This window comes from Macrobrachium rosenbergii, chromosome 29, assembly GCF_040412425.1.
Source record: "Macrobrachium rosenbergii isolate ZJJX-2024 chromosome 29, ASM4041242v1, whole genome shotgun sequence".
In the NCBI taxonomy this organism is placed as follows: Eukaryota; Metazoa; Arthropoda; class Malacostraca; order Decapoda; family Palaemonidae; genus Macrobrachium; species Macrobrachium rosenbergii.
In genome coordinates, this window is record NC_089769.1 from 14,686,201 (window position 1) to 14,704,874 (window position 18,674).

Below are 18,674 nucleotides of genomic sequence, written 5' to 3' on the forward strand. Positions count from 1 at the left end.
CGATGTCGAAAGAATTAAGTAAAAGAAATTTTGGATTCCAAAAATACTAAACCAAAATTAGGGCCAAAGTGTTTTCTATTGGTCTCAAGCCGAAAAAAAAATCTCAAAGCAAAAATTGATAAAATTTTTGCATATAAGATGATAAAACATGTAATTTAGTATTAATAGGAATTCGGATAATTTTTTACCCCTCTAACAAAATGTAAAGAATACAAATATGATAAAATTTTTCCATATAAGATGATAAAACATGTAATATAGTATTAATAGGAATTCGGATAATTTTTCATCCCTCTAACAAAATTTTAAAAATACAGATGAAATTTTTCGTAATTTTAACTATCTACAGAACCTTTTTTTTATTTTGGAAATACGATGGACAGTGACCAATTCAGGGTTTATCAAAATGTTATTTGCTTAAAAATAAAAGGAATTCAACTTAAAATCAATAAACAAATAAAAAAAAATAGAAAACATATCAGTATGGCGCAGTACTGAAAAAAACAAACGTGTATTTTTGTGGGGATTCACCGTTTGGGGAAAATCAACTGATGTCTTAGTAGAGGTGTCTTTTTACTCTTATAAATTTTAAAAGTAATATAACAAAAAACTAGTTGGAAAAATGGTAAATTTACTGAACCTATATACTTTAGAACTCATCTTGAGGAGTATTAGCAAAAAATTCTGGAAACAATCCATTTAGTGGAATTTGGCGGACCCGATTTTTTTTACGCGAATATGTGGTGCGTTTCTCAATTATTGTCTACTGTTTTCTCATTTTTGATGCTCTGAGAAACTGTCAAAGTTATGCGAGGGTCAACATCCGAGTAGGATTAAGAAAAAAAAAAGGTTAATTTAATAAAAAATATATATATAACTTCACATTGGGTGTGAGGTTACTATAAAAAAAATTGTACTCGTAATAAAAGTATTTTGGAGCAATGTGGGTAATTTAGACTTTACCTGTTTTGTTTAGTTTGCCATTGCGATAACGGCGTTCTTTGGGGCATACGGTAAGTCTTTACCCTTGTAAGACCGTGTTCCTCCTACCCTGAGAGAGAGAGAGAGAGAGAGAGAGAGAGAGAGAGAGAGAGAGAGAGAGACAAAGGCGTGAGGTTTAAAGTAACGTTACTGCAGAGATTTCCTATCGGCACCAAGCCGCCGCCACGCCTTGAGTTCAAGCGTCGCTGCACTTTTCGTGGATACGAGAGGTAAGTATCGAACTCTAATATAATGCTTCATTCATACCCAAGCTCTCTGTATCACGCTTCCTTTTCATTGGCAATTTCCACAAGTAAAATTGTGGGAAAGCACTGAAGATGATTATGTGGAAAAAAGAACACGCAGATGCAAGTAAGTAATAATGATGATGATGACAATCAGCAGATGTTCTGAAGCAATAATGAAGTTCGTGTATAGAAGAGATTAAGATATTATATCTTGAAGGTTACAGTGGGCACGAAGGAATGGCACAATGCAGAACTGAAAGCAATGTTCAATACTATTTTCTAGATCAGTGGAGGTGACCCTATAACAAGTAAGAAATGCGCAGAAGTTTCTTCGGTGCAATCGAGTTTTCTGGGCAGCGTTTAATGCTGTATGAGCCGCGGCCCATGAAACTTTCAGCCACGGCCCGCTGGTGGCATGTCCTATAGCGTTGCCAGACGCACGATCGTGGCTAAATTTAACCTTAAATAAAATAAAAACTACTTAGGGTAGAGGGCTGCAATTTGGTATGTTTGATAATTGGAGGGTAGATGATCAACATACCAATTTGCAGCCCTCTGGCCTCAGTATTTGTTAAGATCTGAGGGCGGACAGAAAAAGTACGGACGAACAGACAAAGCCATCTCAATAGTTTCCTTTTACAGAAAACTAAAAGCTAGAGCATCTTGAGCAATTAAATTCATTATTTAACAAGAAATAATTTCCAAGACAATAAAGTCAACATAAACATGGAGAGTAAAGCATGAAAAAGCAATGATAAACGTTGTGAGAATAATAGGAAGGAAATTAAAATCCAAATGAACGAAGACAGTCACGTTAAAGAAATGAAAAATAAGATGGAACTATGAAGAGGATGAGGTAAGCGTTGTGAAGGAATGAGACTGAATTTCTGAAGCAATAGAGATGATTAATGAAAAATAACACTGGAAGTCATAAAAATTACGCAATAAAGGAAATGAAACATTATCTCCGAATTATTTAAGATTATCACATATGAGAAATGAGCATTATTGAAGATGATCATGAGAAAATAAAAGTATTAATACCAGGAGCATTTATCTTTTCCTGCATATCAGCAATTTTCTTCTTGAAGAAATTCCCATATAAATGACTCTATTTATAAAATGATGGGACAAAACTCCCCGCCCCCCAGCATGCGCAAGCGCGTGCGCACCAACCCAACCCGACAGCTTCCGCTGCTCACATAATTTTATTGCGAGTCCCAGCATGAAAAGATAAAATAACATCAGGTTAACATTGTAAAGTGACGTTTGAATGGACATAACCAAGAAAGAAAATTCGGATGTTTGTAGAAATGACCTAATTTGAATGACACCCTGTAATATATATACATATATACAGTATATATATATATATATATATATATATATATATATATATATATATATATATATATACATATATGTATATAAATTTATACGTATAAGTTAAGTGTACCTTAGTTTTACCAGACCACTGAGCTGATTGACAGCTCTCCTAGGGCTGGCCCGAAGGATTAGACTTATTTTACGTGGCTAAGAACCAATTGGTTACTTAGCAACGGGACCTACAGTTTATTGTGGAATCCGAACCACGTTACAGCGAGAAATGAATTTCTATCACCAGAAATAAATTCCTCTAACTCTTCATCAGCCGGCCGGAGACTCGAACTCGGGCCTGGCGAGTGCCAGTCCACAGCTCTACCGACTCTTCCAACGAAGAGCTTATATATATATATATATATATATATATATATATATATATATATATATATATATATATATATATATATATATATATATTCCCACGAACCTCTCAATACGCTACACAGGCCGATTCAATTTAGAACAGCCTGAGAATTCTCTGTCGCCTTCCATTTCCCTGTGAGTGAACGTTAACGCCCAGTTCTTTCCAATCACGCCACACGCGGAACTGCAGCGCTCGCTTGTGCAATTAAAGCCTTCACAGTCTAGCGCCAATAACGGCAGATCAATATAACTAGCTTTACTGTGCGTATTTACCTTTGTATAGGGCAATATTGGCCTTGACAGCATAACAAGCATCGAGACTACCACTACAAAGCTCAACTTCCTCCTGAAGATGCAGTGTAAGTCTGGAAAACAAGAGGTTTTAGGGGACTGCGTTTGTACTTTACATTGCTGTATTATTATTATTAAGACTGAGTGCGAAAAGGAACAGAAATCAGATGAAATAACTGGTGCCAAAGGTTGACAGGTGAAAAGAAAGAACCTGTTTTCTGTAACAGGTAAATATAGCTGCATCTCTGCCTCTGAAGATGGAAGCAGAAATGCATAAGGCCGTTTGCCCCAATAGATAAATAATCAGCTAACTTCTATAATTTGATTAACGGTAGACGATACCTCAACGGTAAAAATAGCTACATCTCTCTCTCTCTCTGAGAATAGAGTAACTTGCTCAAGTTTCTGTTTATGGTGTATCTACAAATTAAAACGTAAATAGAATTATATCAGCCCCGTTTCTAAATTACGTTATAAGGGACCCTACCTACCCATTTGTACACTGTTAGAGAGAAAAGAATAATACATTTTTCACGAAAAAATGACAGATGTTGCCTGAGCAAATGCCCAATACATTAAAGACAGTCACGTCTATCTCAAGCTTATCTAAAATGTCCTACATTCTTTTTCCTGACCAATACAAAACCGAAAAAATGAATGCAAATAAAAGAGAAAACTAAAGGAAAAGAATTAAAACTTATTCAGCCCTTCATTAAAATTCATTACGTAACTCATGACAGAGAAGAGATTTTTATTTTAAAAGCTTTTGAACTTTTCGTGAAAAATCACTGGAAGGAGAAAAATAGATCATTTTATATTCGATACAATGCTATTCAATATTGCGCGGCCAGTCACTAATTTGCTGCATCATTTAAATGCGGGTTTTTGGGTCATTTCATCGCTAAAGTCAACAAAGAAGAAGAATCTTCAGCCGAAGGAGATGAAAAGATCCATGTCAAGTAGTATTTAAAGATGCTCTCTCTCTCTCTCTCTCTCTCTCTCTCTCTCTCTCTCTCTCTCTCTCTCTCTCTCTCTCTCTCTCTCTCTCTCTCGTTTCTGTGTGAATACGAAGAATTTTCATTTGCATCTTTCTGTAGATAGAAAGAATCAACAAAGGACATTGGAATACACAGAAGCATGATTTTTCTGTACGATGACGTTATGACACGGCACGAAATGGCATTTTTCACTGCAGTATTGTCAAATCTTTTTCATACTCTCCTCAATCAAGTTAATGCTATCACACGTCTCATTCAGGTTCTCAGAACCTGTAAGCTAATCTAATCCCAATTCCTGTGTAGCCTTTTAAAACGTCATAACTGTTCTGGTGAGCCAAAACCTTTTTAAAGGTCAGTTTTTTTTTTTTTGGTATCACTCTCCTGACAAACTTATCTAGCCTATTTTTCAGTCTATTACAGTTGATATATTGATACACCTGTGTCTTTTTTTTTAACAAACATTCGAAAGACGCCTAAAAGCTATTTCTTAATTGTTGTAGGACAGATCGAGTAACAGTTACTGTAGTAGTCGCAGAAACTGCAGGGATCAATATCTATGAAGATACGAAGAGAAGATACACAAATATTAGGAACAACAGAATAAAAAAAAAAAAAAACTGTGATTCATCTTATTCAGGGCTATAAACTTTCTTAGCCGTGTTGCCATCTTCACTTTTCATACGGCATGCAAAGTGTACGGAATATTCTCTTATCTAATTCTGTTTCATTTTCTTTTTCTCAGAGGGGCATTCTACTGTGTGGCATTTGGTCCATAAAAGGGTCACATATTTCTTTTTACTTTCCGTGATGTTGTTACGCTTCTCTTGCCTTCCGAAAATTATATATATATATATATATATATATATATATATATATATATATATATATATATATATATATATATATATATATATATATATATATATATATGTATGTATATATATATGTGTGTGTGTATGTGTATCCTATTTATCAATTAATTTTTAGAGGACCCCAAGGGATGAATGAGTGCAATTTAATTACAAAACTTACAATATATACAGTAAATAGACAAATACAACAAGAACAGGTGTAATGTCGCGTGCCAGACTGTGATTAAATTAACAAAGAGTGACAGGAAGACTGACTCAAATAAACAATGGATTATCTTGTATTTAAAAAAAAAAAAAAAACTGTACCTTCCACCCAAACATGCCTCCTTAAAAACATGCGGCCTGCAACAAAAGCACTTTCTTAACAAGTAAAACAACGCAAGCAAGTGATCTGGTCCCAAAACTGCAGGAATGAATTAGGCAAAAAGGCTCTCCTTATCACCTGCCCAAAAAGCAAAGGACCATTACATCCCCTCCGAGTCAGATACGGTCGCTGCTTAGGGATAATAAGGCCGACATGACTGCTGCAGCCACGCCCTTTTCTCGGCTGGAAAAGAGCAAAGGCATTCTTTCCATTTCCTGATTAAAAATATTAATCTGCGTCTCCCATTTCCTAATGAAGATGATATATTTACGTCGCCATGCACCCGAGCAAGTCATATATTTCTAATAGGAGCTATCACTTGTTTATGCAATATATTTTACCGCAAAATTTATTTTTCCCCAAAGGCTAGATTCCGTTAAAATCAAGACTGATGTTATTGCACTATACATGTTCCTTAAATGCGTTCGACAGAGCATTCATTTTCACCTAAAGAGCGAAAAAATGTAAATTGGAGGATTTCCCAAGATGGCGGACGAAGTCAATGTGGATCAATGAAGAGTTTTACCTATTGGTCTTAAGCTAATTAAAGAGAATGCAGGCAAGTTAATTTTTGTCTACTTTGACTAGGCTATAGTTTCTTTTCTGTACACACGAGGCAGACATTTCTCTCTCACAACTTCAACTCGTTTTCTTTCATGCTCACTGACCTCCCAATTTTCTCTTCCTTGAAGAGGACTTGTTATAACACGCCTTGTTTATTCCTACTACTGCCTCCCTGTCCTAATTTTACGCTACAGCTTCTGCAAAGCACCTGCTGCCTTTCTTGCCTGTCTTTTTTTATGAAATATCTACTGGCCTGTTCTGCTGTCATGTGGAACAATTCGTTCCAAATACTTACACCTAACTGAACCAGTCTTCAAGGACTGTTCTTACAAACACCCACCGCAAAATTAGGAAATCCACGAATATCAACGCCTTCAAAGTTATCTGGTGTTACTGCCTGGGCTGGCCTTGACATTATGGTCTGAAATGTTTTGGTGTTTCTCCTCAAGATACAATGCACGAACCCAATGTCCTCTTTCCGCAATTCAGTCTCTTGCATGATTTGGTGAAAAATTGTTTCAGTGTTTGAAATGAGAAGAATAAAATATTTCGTTTGGGATGCTTTTCTCTGTGCACTGGCAACAATAAAATAAAAACAATTGCTTTCATGAGGGATGCTTTATTTAGGATGATTTTCTCAGTGTACTGATAATAATAAAATAAAAACAATTGCCTTCATAAGGGATGTTTTATTTAGTGTTGCTGCCATAGTAGTGCAGAAGCACTGCTGTGGTGAAAGCCGTATGCAAATGAGTTCGAGTTGCTTAACCGTCTACGAATGAAGCTAGTTACGAGTCATTAATTGTATTCTATATTTCTAAATACATTCGTAAAATTTCGTCCTGTTTTATAAATGCTGTCCGTTTGGATCTATCCTTAAATAAAAATTAATACAATGTTTCCATTTATCATCGGTGTTGTATTTAAGAAAAGAAAAAGTGGCTTAGACTAACATGAGTTCCTATTTCTTATTACCGGTAAGTGAATACCAATCTGCTTACCAATGTACAAAATAAAGCAAGGCATTATTTTTCAAGAATATAAAGAACAATTTAGGCCATAAACATAATTTACTTACAAGGTAAATAATTAAAGTAAAAGGAAGTATAAGAATATTTCCTCCAAGTGTAATTCTATAGACTCCTACGAAATATTCACTTATTAATGTGATGTATCTTTAAATATTTCCACAGCAAATGAATGACGTAATGTAAAGTATTCTTATTATATGATTGCAAAATCCAAAAGGAAGTCTTCTTGTTTGTTGATCTCACGGTGATCTGCCGGAGTAAACAAACTGAAGACGGAAGTGACCGTCTGTCATTCTGGTCCTGCACGTTTCCACTCTTGCTCTCCTACTCCTCTCTCTCTCTCCTCTTTCTTCTTCTTATAATTGTTATTATCTCACCCAAAATGCGACAGATCTCTCTGATATGCGTTATTGGTTACTTTTATGATTAGTTTTAGATATTTGCATCACTACATTTTCCATTTCTAAGTAGGTTTCTTCAAACAACTTTTTGAAATTTCTGTTCGCGGTAATAGCATTGACGACAGCCCCTCTCATTTTACTCCCGTGTCTTCCTTCTGCGACGATATCAGATCTATGCTTTGTGGCTCTTCCTTTTCCATACATTGTTTCTATGTATTAAATGTCGCTTCTATGTGACCCCAAACATTTACTGAGTTTCGTAACACTTGGCCTCTTAACGAGCATGCCCATTATCTTATTGCCTTTCCCGCGCAATTTTCACACGCGTAGCTCGCCTCCTTTGTCTTTTAGAAGATCACCGACTTTCACTTTTTTGTTTGCCGACGACTCTACCCGTTGCCTCCTCGCCAAGACTATTGATCATCTTCTGATTCTCTTTCTGTGTTTTGCGACATCAACTATAATTTTGAAGCAATCCCTCGTTATAGCATTTTTAGCAGTACATGAGACAAATGGAAAAGTTTGTACTGTAGTCTACCTTTACGACTGGGAAGCATTCACTTGAAGGTCGCTCCAGCATCTGGGAGAAAGAAAACGAATGCTATCTTTGTCTCTTGTAAAAGACCACACAATCACTTTCTGAAGAGTTTAAACACTTGGAGTGGACGTAAGACGACCCCCAAGTGGCAGCACTGTTATTTTCCGGAGAGAATTCTTCTATCTTGTTGATGCTCATACGTTTCCTGCCATCGCACAGGCTGATAAAAAAAAAAGGCCACAAAACATGACTCCAACAGAACAAATCTTAAGGTCATTTTCTAGCACTTGAAGTAATACGGGTCCTTTACTGTCAGTGTTACATCTATGGTGGCTATACCTCTTGATACTGCATGGCAGGTATAACGTTATTACTTTTAGTTTGAATATCAAATGAATTTATTAGCATCCTATATTTTCCTCATGAAGAATTTCTTTTGAATGAAGATTTTTATTCAAATACGCTCATATTTTACGCAGATTTGCTCATATTCATCACGTATAATGGCATATGCAAGTTTTCCCATTAATCATTATCATTAAAACTGAATACATTAACTGGTAAATATCTTTGAAGATATTTAGATTTGTAAAACTGACATCTTATTACAGTAAACAACACTGCAATTATGCAATAATAGATAGAAAAAGAATGAATTATGCATAACAATCCTCCCAGTCAAAAATAACTCGAGGAAAGAAGTTATGGCAGAGACGAAGGAGTGAGAAGGAATCGCAAATATCGGAGCAGATAGGCCTACTAAAACTAATCTGGCAAAACGTACTTAAAAGCAGGGGACGTTAGCGCCCCCACCTACCCAACAATGCGCATGCGCAAGTAGATCTAGGCGGGAAAGACCACTGTACTTCCGACATTTCACAGTTAGCGGACATCTAGTGATCAAAACCCTCACTTTTTCTTACTCCATTATAGTGGAGAACATTTCTCCAAAAAATAGCAAAGGATTATGTCGATAAGCCCCACCGGCTCGACTAGCGCATATGAAATCTAAGATCGCAGTTACCACGTCCTGCATTGTAGTCTCATGGCTGTTAGTACTTTCAGTATATAAAAAAAGAAAGCAAATGTGTCTTAATCGCTGAGACAGGTTGACTTTGGTCTTGCTTACGTCATGATTTTAGGGGTTCAAGAACTGATTTACTTTACATATACATTATATATATATTATATATATATTAATCTCCAAAGTAGTGGGCGGAAGGAAAAGCGCTAACCTTACAGAGTGACAGGTTGTTGGCATGGCGGTAGAGATAAATCATTAGGGCCCTAACATTCATAGGCGTGTATGGCGAAGCACATGTAAAGGGAGTTTAACCTGGTCCTTTTAAGACTAGTAGGTGTATGAAGAGCTGTGTAACTGTGAAAGATTTCCCCGTACACGGAGTTTTGTCCTTGATTCAACATGTAGGCGTTAAATAAGACAGACTGATGTCTTACTTGTCTCTGAGCCATTCCAGTTTAGGCCAAACGTCTCTTCATTGGGAAAAAAAATTTTCATTTAATTAAGTTGTGTGAATTTGACTTTTACTGGACAACTGGTAACTTGCAAAATCCTTTTGGATAAATAAAATCTTATTTGCTAAGTTTACGGATTTGTGGATTTTTTTCTTTAAACAAAAGCCCCAGTAACTTGTTGCAACACATAAAGAAGTATTGGAAAGCAAATTCCAATAAACAGCGTAAAAAGAAGAAAACAGGTTAACATCACTGCCAGTGTATTTGGAAACCGTGATTGGGTTATCCATTCGGACATCACAAAACTACTGAAGTCTCATTTCTATTATAAAAGTCTCAGTGGGCAATTTCTATCAAAGACTAACTACCTGCTTCATGTGGAAACGTTCCCCAAAGGATCACGTTGTCGAGTACAATGTGCATCACCAGTCAAGTCGTGACGATCACTGTCTTTGGGACGCAACTAACCCTTTCGGAGATGGGAAAGTGAAAAATCGTCGTTTTAAACTCATTTATGTACGAGAGAACTACCGAATCGGTTATGACGACGAGGAAGGGACATGAGAAAACCCGGTGACTTTCACTTGAGACAATGGAAGATTAAAGAAGGTGGCGACCCCTTTCTTTAAACTACATTGTTTCCCTAATGCTCAATGACGCACCACACCCTTCAATTGGGAAACAATACACCCTCATCTTCTTCTTCAGAGAGTGACTTGGTACTCGCGTTTCCCTCTCTGCGTAGTAGCTGAATCGAATATCAACGTTCGTTTACTTGTATGTGACCTGCATTAAAGATTATTTCTGAATTCGTATATTTTAACTAAATAAGATCAGTTGCAATTAAATAGTCATCTGAATGCGGAAAACATTTGTCAAACGCGTACACACATAGTCTAAATATACACTAATAAGCAGGAAGTCCACGTCTATTTGGTTCATTCACACGACCTCATTTCTGGTACGTAAACACCAAGAGACAAGTTTTCCAGAAGCTTTAACCTTTAAAATTTTGCAAGATTATATGAAAATGGCCCGTTTTGGGGAACGATTTTCAGTCTTGCTTATTTCCCGAGACCACAAAAGTTAAATTTCCCAATGAAATCTGTTTTTCAGTCTTCCTAAGGTAATAGAAGTGACTTCTTTGGATCCGTCACTTCACGTCGAGTAGATTAAATCCAGCAAACTGATTTGCCTCTATTCATTAGCGTTATTTGAATTTCTGCACTATGCATTCACCACCCTTCATCTTTAAATACTTTTTTTTTGTTCTTCTCGTATTATTCTTTTGAATTGTCTTTCCTTGTTATATACTTTTTTAAAATAAAGTTTATGTTCCTGAGTTCCTTACTTATTGCTTTGCCCCTCGAATTCTGTTATTTCTCTATTATAAAAGTAAAGCTAAGAAGTGGAGTTGGCAACATGATAAGATTGATAAGATATCACAGACAGTTCAACTGAGAAGAGGCTGAACGTGTTCAAAGGTAAGAGAAACAAAACTGATAAATGAGAAGAGAAACTAAGTCTGGTAAAGGAATTTAATTTAATCATGTCTTATCCGCAAAACTCATAAGAAGCGTGTCTTGTTATTTTAAGTAATTAACAAATATTGTTTGTTTTCCGTTATTACTCAGGTTATGTTGGGGGTTCGGCCTTTTTACTGCCTGACCTTGGTGCTAAACTCATTTTGACAGCCATGCTTTAGAGAAACTGAAGTTATACAATTCCCCCCCCTCGCAGTCTCTAAGGGTAAAATAAACAAATATGTAGATAATAATAATAATAATAATAATAATAATAATAATAATAATAATAATAAAATTTATTATCCACCTGAAACTATAAGTATATATATATATATATATATATATATATATATATATATATATATATATATATATATATATACATATATACGTATGTGCATGCCTGTGTGTGTGTGTGTACATGCGTGCATGTGAGCGCGCAGACTTCAATACGTAACGTCACTCGTACTGAGAGAAATTTCGTGCGAAGGAAATTTCATGTCGGAAGAAACCAGCAGGAGACCTTTAACTCGGCGAAGTTATTAATCTGGTTCCCAGATGTTGAGCGACATATTTTCTCTTCCCGTGCCGTATTGGAGCCGCCACGGGGCCAATTCCTTTCGCCTTTTATGCTTCTGTACACCGACAGACACTCTATGGGTTTTTAGTCAAAAGTGTCCGCAATATCGGGTCTCAATGCTTTATTGGTTCCTTCCGCTCTCATCTCTCTGTCTCATGTGTAGGTGTGTGCGTGTGTGTGTGTGTGTGTGTGTGTGTGTGTGTGTGTGGATGTGCAACTTCTGAATAAGCCCAGTTATGTAGAACTTCACTGTATAGTAGTGTAAAGAGATATTCAGTAATACACAATAGAAGATTATGAACACAATATATGACTATTTATCAATGTTTTTTCCCCTCAGTCAGGCAGGCTTTCAGTGCACCATAGGCATTAGTGATGGGTGTTGGTTGGTCCCCCCCACCCTCACCCTTTGGTCACCGGCTGCTCCTACATTTTAGCCTTTTAATTTACCTCCATTCTTTTCCTCAGTCTTACTCTCCAACCTCTCTAACTAATACCTCTTGGTGCAACAGTGGGGTTCTCTTCCTGATCAACCTCTAGATCCTTGTACTTCATCTTCGTTATTTTCTGGCTCTCTGTCTTGCTGTCCAACCACTCCAACTCCCTCAGCTCACTGTCTGAAGAACTGAATGGCCAAAAGAGCTCAGTTGCTTGGCCTGATAGCCTAAATTTCATAAAGTCAAGATCAATTTAGCGTTTTCTCTTTCTGTCTCTGGTTATTAAAATATCACTGCGATTTCCACATGTGAGCTAGTAATTCAAATAAAGAAACGAACTCTACTGGATTAATATCAGTAAGAAATGCCGATGTATCTAAGGCGCCTTATAAAATGAAAAATGGTGAAACTACTACAGAACAAGCGGTTAAGAGAACTTTTTTACAATTGTATATCACAATATCCAGTTGCACTTAAGATCAGTTCTGGCGGTCCCAGATCGAGATAATAAACATACTCATCTGGCTCTTGGTACATCTCTTTTTCTTCTTCATTAAACTCGAGAATTAACGAAGCATCGCTCTTCATATTCGTAACCTTTTTAAAGTAAAGTTCTAAACATTGAAATATTTTTCTTGAAGTCCAGAGAATAATTTGTATACTTTTGGATTCTCCTTGACAGAAACTATAGGAACACCAAAACAAACACCAGTTTATGAACATAACAAATCCTGTTACCTGAATGTCCCAAACTTCTGAATCACTGGGATAATACTGTTAAGTTTTTCAAACTTTAGACTCACTGGGATTCACCTGACAAGCTTATCAGAATTGAGCACACAATCGACTTTTCCAAATCTTTTAAACAACTGCAATAATTTCCTGACATGGGTACGGGGTTAGATTTCAGTATGCCGCATTACAAGTTGACCCAGACGAGAATGGGTAACAGTGTCAGCTGGGTCAAGAAAAGTGTATGGGGCTAGCAGCCTTATCCTGGTAGACTCATGAGTACCAGAAGGCTCTACCCTTCTGGTACCACCCCACTGAAAGGGAAAAGGCATATATATATATATATATATATATATATATATATATATATATATATATATATATATATATATCATCACCTCAACGTCAGGTGCCACAAACGGCCTCTGTGAAATTCGGCCACTCATTATAGTTCTTTTCCAAGTAAGTCTGGATCTTCACCTTTTCTGGTTCCAACAAACACACACACACACACACACACACACACACACATATATATATATATATATATATATATATATATATATATATATATATATATATATATATATATATATATATATATATACAGAGAGAGAGAGAGAGAGAGTATATGCGTGTGTATGAGTGTTTGTACGTAAATTAAGTTCGCTGCTGCGTAACCCGAACCTCACAAGAAAAGAAAAAGATTTACCCGAGGTAACAGAGAGAGGTTCATGGCAGAATTCCACAGAAGGAAGAGAGAAGAATGACGAGGCAAAAACGATACATTTAATGTTGCCACACTGGGTGAGGAAAATACTCACAATTAATGACATATCGAGAACGGACGAGTCATTCACACGGAGATAATCACTAAGTGAGCTTTATTTCACACGTTCATCTCTTAATACAGTCATTTTCAACCATAGTTACGAGCAATATTCGAAGATTACCATCTCATATGATCATGGGAAACAGATGAGGCATGGAAAATGAATACAGTAATCTTGTAATTGTTATAGAAGTGGTTAGGAAAAAGATTATGAATGAAGCAATCTTGGTACAGTGAAGTGCAATAAGAAGCTAAATGTTATCATTCCTTGTCTTCCACATTCTGTAATGAAATCGTGGTATAGCATCAGTTAGCGTGGTTTATTAAGAAAAATTCTTTTAAGCTGCTCTTTTATCAAGAAGAATGGCACGCGCATTCCCTCAGAAAAAAAGACAAAAGACAAACAGTAGGAAACACGCAAACTCGCACATCCGAGAGCAATAGTCTTAATAGTCATCTCTCTCCCTCTCTCTCTCTCTCTTGCCCAACACACACACACACACACACACACATAATCGCAGTTTCATATTGCTATCGCTGTGTTGTATGAAGGCAGAATTCTTGATAAGTGCTGAGATGAGCTTGGAGTAAAAATAATCCATTTTGGCAAATCGTTATTTTCAAACATCGAACAACTTTTCTAGAAGATCTATCGCTTCCTCTTTCATTTTTCTCTTCTCTTTACTTTTTCTCTTTTTCAAGCCCGATTTAGAACAAGGCTCTGAGTTGCCTGCCCTATTGGCTTTGAGAATTGAGTCAGTCTTCGCTCTGAAATACTGTGTAAAGGCTGATGTATGTGTGTGGGAGTTCGAGCCCGTAAATTGGTGGTATGTGATCTGGGAAGGTCACGGGTGGGGGCATTTTTGAAAGTTTTCATTTGCTGTCAAAGTAAAAAGACACGGAAACAGAAAGCCAACCAAGGCAAAAGATATTTCCTTGTGTTATTTTCAAAATAATTACACCGAAAAGTGAGGAGGCTAAATCTAGCAATGATTCTTGCTTGTAATTTTACGGTACGGAAACCTCACCACTCTAATGATATCGAACACTCTTCTCTGACTTTGTACTTCCTCTGAACTTTGCGCCCAGAATTGAACATTTGCTTTTACTGCGCGATTCACAAACATTTTGGGTGTGACTCTGCGCTCTTGTGGTTTTCATCTAATCCTCGGGTCCCGCTTACGGGTTTCCGCTTAGACTGATATTCGTTCGAACTGAGAGGTAAAAGACGCCCTCTTACATTATCATTACATATTTCATTATACGATGAAAATAAGATTGCGTTCTGGGTGGGCGTGATGCTTACATGCAAGACAAAAAATGTATATTTTAAAACTATATTTGCCACAATCTTAAATTAATTTCAGCCAGGCGGAAAATGTTGTAATGACTTGGCTCATACAATATACGTAGTTGACATAAGCGAACGCTGTTTACTTCTCTTCTTTGGGCAAACGCTACGTCTTAATTATGCTTTTAGGAAATGGGGCTTTCAGTCTTCTGTGTATGTTTTGGTATACATTTGCTAAGTAATCATTTAGACGTTCTTTCTCCGTTCTGTTGGGATGGGATAGTCTCTACCGATTACCCTGCCTCAAAGTAATGTCGATGTTGCTAGTACAATATCTCAAAGACATATCTTTATAATATAAAACTAACGTTGCATTTGATAAATATCTTCATAAACGAGAAAAGCAATAAAAAAAAAGAGCAATACTTGTACAAGAAAATGCATAGTTAGTCTCAGCTAGACTAAAGGGTGTCTTGTATGGCATAGATCGTTTCTCAATTTGAAAAGAGCGAGGGCGACAACTTCCCTCCCCCAAGTTAATCATCACCTGAGGTCTGAGTGAGTCCTGCCTCATTGTCTGAACGTCGTCAGTGACTCCAGCAAACGAGCAACGGAAGACGAAGTGAACAGCGGAAGGCTTTGAACTACTGAGGCAACCTTTTCGAATAGGAGAACAATGGCGGAAATCTTCAGAAACATTCTCCTGCACGATTTTCTTGGAAGTTGCAATGTAGGACGCAGCGATGCAGTGACTGAAAGAGAAAAAGAGGAGCGGAAAAACCTTCGGGTCGCTTTTCTTCTGATTTGGCATCAGACCCCTCACGTGCTTGACCCCGTCTCTCTCTCTCTCTCTCTCTCTCTCTCTCTCTCTCTCTCTCTTTGTCAAGAAATTCTTCCTCTCCCTCACTCCCCACGCAACATATGAATGTAGAAATGATCGATGACTAGATTTTGATTTTTTTCTGCAGCTACAGTACATACTTAAAGGGAAACACTTGAAAGGCTGGTTTCATTTACACACAAATACGCGCACACACACACGCACGTGTTATATATATATATATATATATATATATATATATATATATATATATATATATATATATATATATATATATATATATGTGTGTGTGTGTGTGTGTGTGTGTGTGTGTGTGTATACATATTTACATAAACATATGTGTGTTTATATAGCCTATATTTATATATTTATAGATGAATGAATTTCTCTCTCTCTCTCTCTCTCTCTCTCTCTCTCTCTCTCTCTCTCTCTCTCTCTCTCTCTCTCTCTCTCTCTGTCGTGCGCACTCACACAGTTACACACTTCAAATCCACTATCTCTGAAAGCAAAGATAAAGATAAGAACAACACTATAACAGTAATAAAACCAAATTTTTATTGTTGTCATTATCACTTAGCGCCTGAAATAGCTATTTATGGCAAAGAGACGAACAAGCACGGCTTCGCAAGCCGTACTTATTGACAGAAAAATTGTGTTTACCCTTTACTCTCTTGGTAACAATGAACTCGCCCTAGACGCATAGGCAGGTTTGATGGTCCGGGAAACACAGGGGAGGGTATGATGGAACACTTGCTGATACTTATTGTATTGTATCCAACTATATAAAATGTAAATTATATGTATTTAGTTGTTTTCCGTAAGTTATTTCCACCGTCATCACCATCTTAAGGGCAAGCCGATAATCTACATTGTCATTACCAAGGGCCTCCCTGTCCCGCCACCGGCCTATAAAGTATCCAGAGTAAAGAGACCTTTGAGTTTTAGGACGGTACCTGATGTACTTTAGAGTCGGCAACCCTTCCATGAACCAGCCTCTCTCGCCACTGGCCTGCGTTTAGTGTATGTAGGTCTAAACGTGGTGTTTATTACCCGTAGGTTATCTTCCAGTTCTCCTGCATTACTGTATTGTCCTTTATCGTGGAGTAGGTTAGCTAGTTTCTGAGTAAATGGCAAGTTTTTGGATTAGTAGAATTTGCACCTGCCTAGCAGATGAGAGAGAGAGAGAGAGAGAGAGAGAGAGAGAGAGAGAGAGAGAGAGAGAGAGAGAGAGAGAGAGAGAGAGAGAGGATATTTGTGTAACCAAAGTAAATCCTTAACAGAATCGGGTGCAGATTTCACCCGAGACTGTGTATTCAGGTGTATTCAGAAAGAATAACAAATTCGAGTAAATCAGTACACACTCGTAATATTCACAAATCTTCCATTACTTCTGACTTTCTCGAGCACCTCGAATCCAGTTCTCTTCTTCGTGTCACTTGTAAGGCTTTTACAAGGTGAGATCGCTTGGAGGCTGTTTCCTACCTGACTGATAATTTGTTGTCATTGTCTTTAGACTTTGGAGAGTCTTTCGTTGTTGCTCTGGTAAGGTGTCTAAGCGGAAAAAAGAAGAAGAACGTTTAAGTTTGTATTAGCCAAATTGTAAATCCATTTCTGGATCTCCATACAGTCACCAATGTTTACTGCACCTTGCAATCACTCTTGAATGGATCTCTCCTTGGCAGGCGAATCAGATCTTACGAAAAATTCTGAACGGTGTTTTCATAACTCAACCAAGATCATTAGCGCCCAAAGACTCAGTTTCAGTCTATAGTATTATTTACTTGTCTATCCAAAATTATTATTTTTTTTTAATGAAAAGGCAATTTAAACTTTATATATTCTATCAGCATTCCGGTGTTCGGTTTACCTCAGAACTGCCATGGAGAGATCACTTGGTTCACACTGCTAAATCTGCATCTTGAAAATAGGTGTGTTGCTTGAATGTTTTGAGTTCTTTATTTTTCCCCAATTATCAGAGATTGATGTAGGCCTTATCTGTCCTTGTTTTTGGAATATTCCTTCTCTACATTGGGTGGTCCATCTTCTGCTCCTCTTCTTGATAAAATTAAGTGAAAGACAACTCGTTCGATCTGTACCTTCTCTAGCAACACGAAGAAGTATTAGCTGAAAACTTTTTCTTTTTTAACAGTTGATTGGGTGTTATTTTATTTCAGAACCCCTTTAGATGTTTTCTTCCCGACAGGCATATATACATATACAGTATATATATATACACACACACACACACACACACACATATATATATATATATATATATATATATATATATATATATATATATATATATATATATATATATATATATAAACATCCAGTTCTGACGAGTAAAATCATTGAGACAACCACACCCCCAGGGGAAGACTTCACTGTTCTCACACCTAACATTAATTATAGTTGTATGTGAAAGTACATTCTAGACATAATTGATCTTTGTCTTTTTATTGCCTTGGTATTAAATAGGGATGGATAAATTACTTGATAGATTTTCTGTGCATTTATTTTCCCAGCCCAAAAAAAGAAGCATTGCTTGGCTATCAGGATGGAAGACAAACGAACCAGAAAATGAAATAATTTCATTAGAGCTAGATTTTTTTTTTTTTAATACAAGAGTGCAAGCATAAAATCTATGTAAACATCATTAATGTTGGGGGGGGGCTAAGTTTCAGGTGAACCAGTAGACAAAGTTACACTCTCTATTGCTTTAAACTTAAGTATTTGAGAAACCAATATATAGGCCTAGTTACATTCGTTATTGCTAGTTGGCATACAAAGGACATACTAGCCTATTATCGAGATTTGATCCGCTTTTGATGCAACGTGCAGATGGATTTATGTTACCAATAGATGGACACTGCTGACCCGGGCCAGGTGAGTCAGGTAATGCTATCAAGCACTTAATAGTAA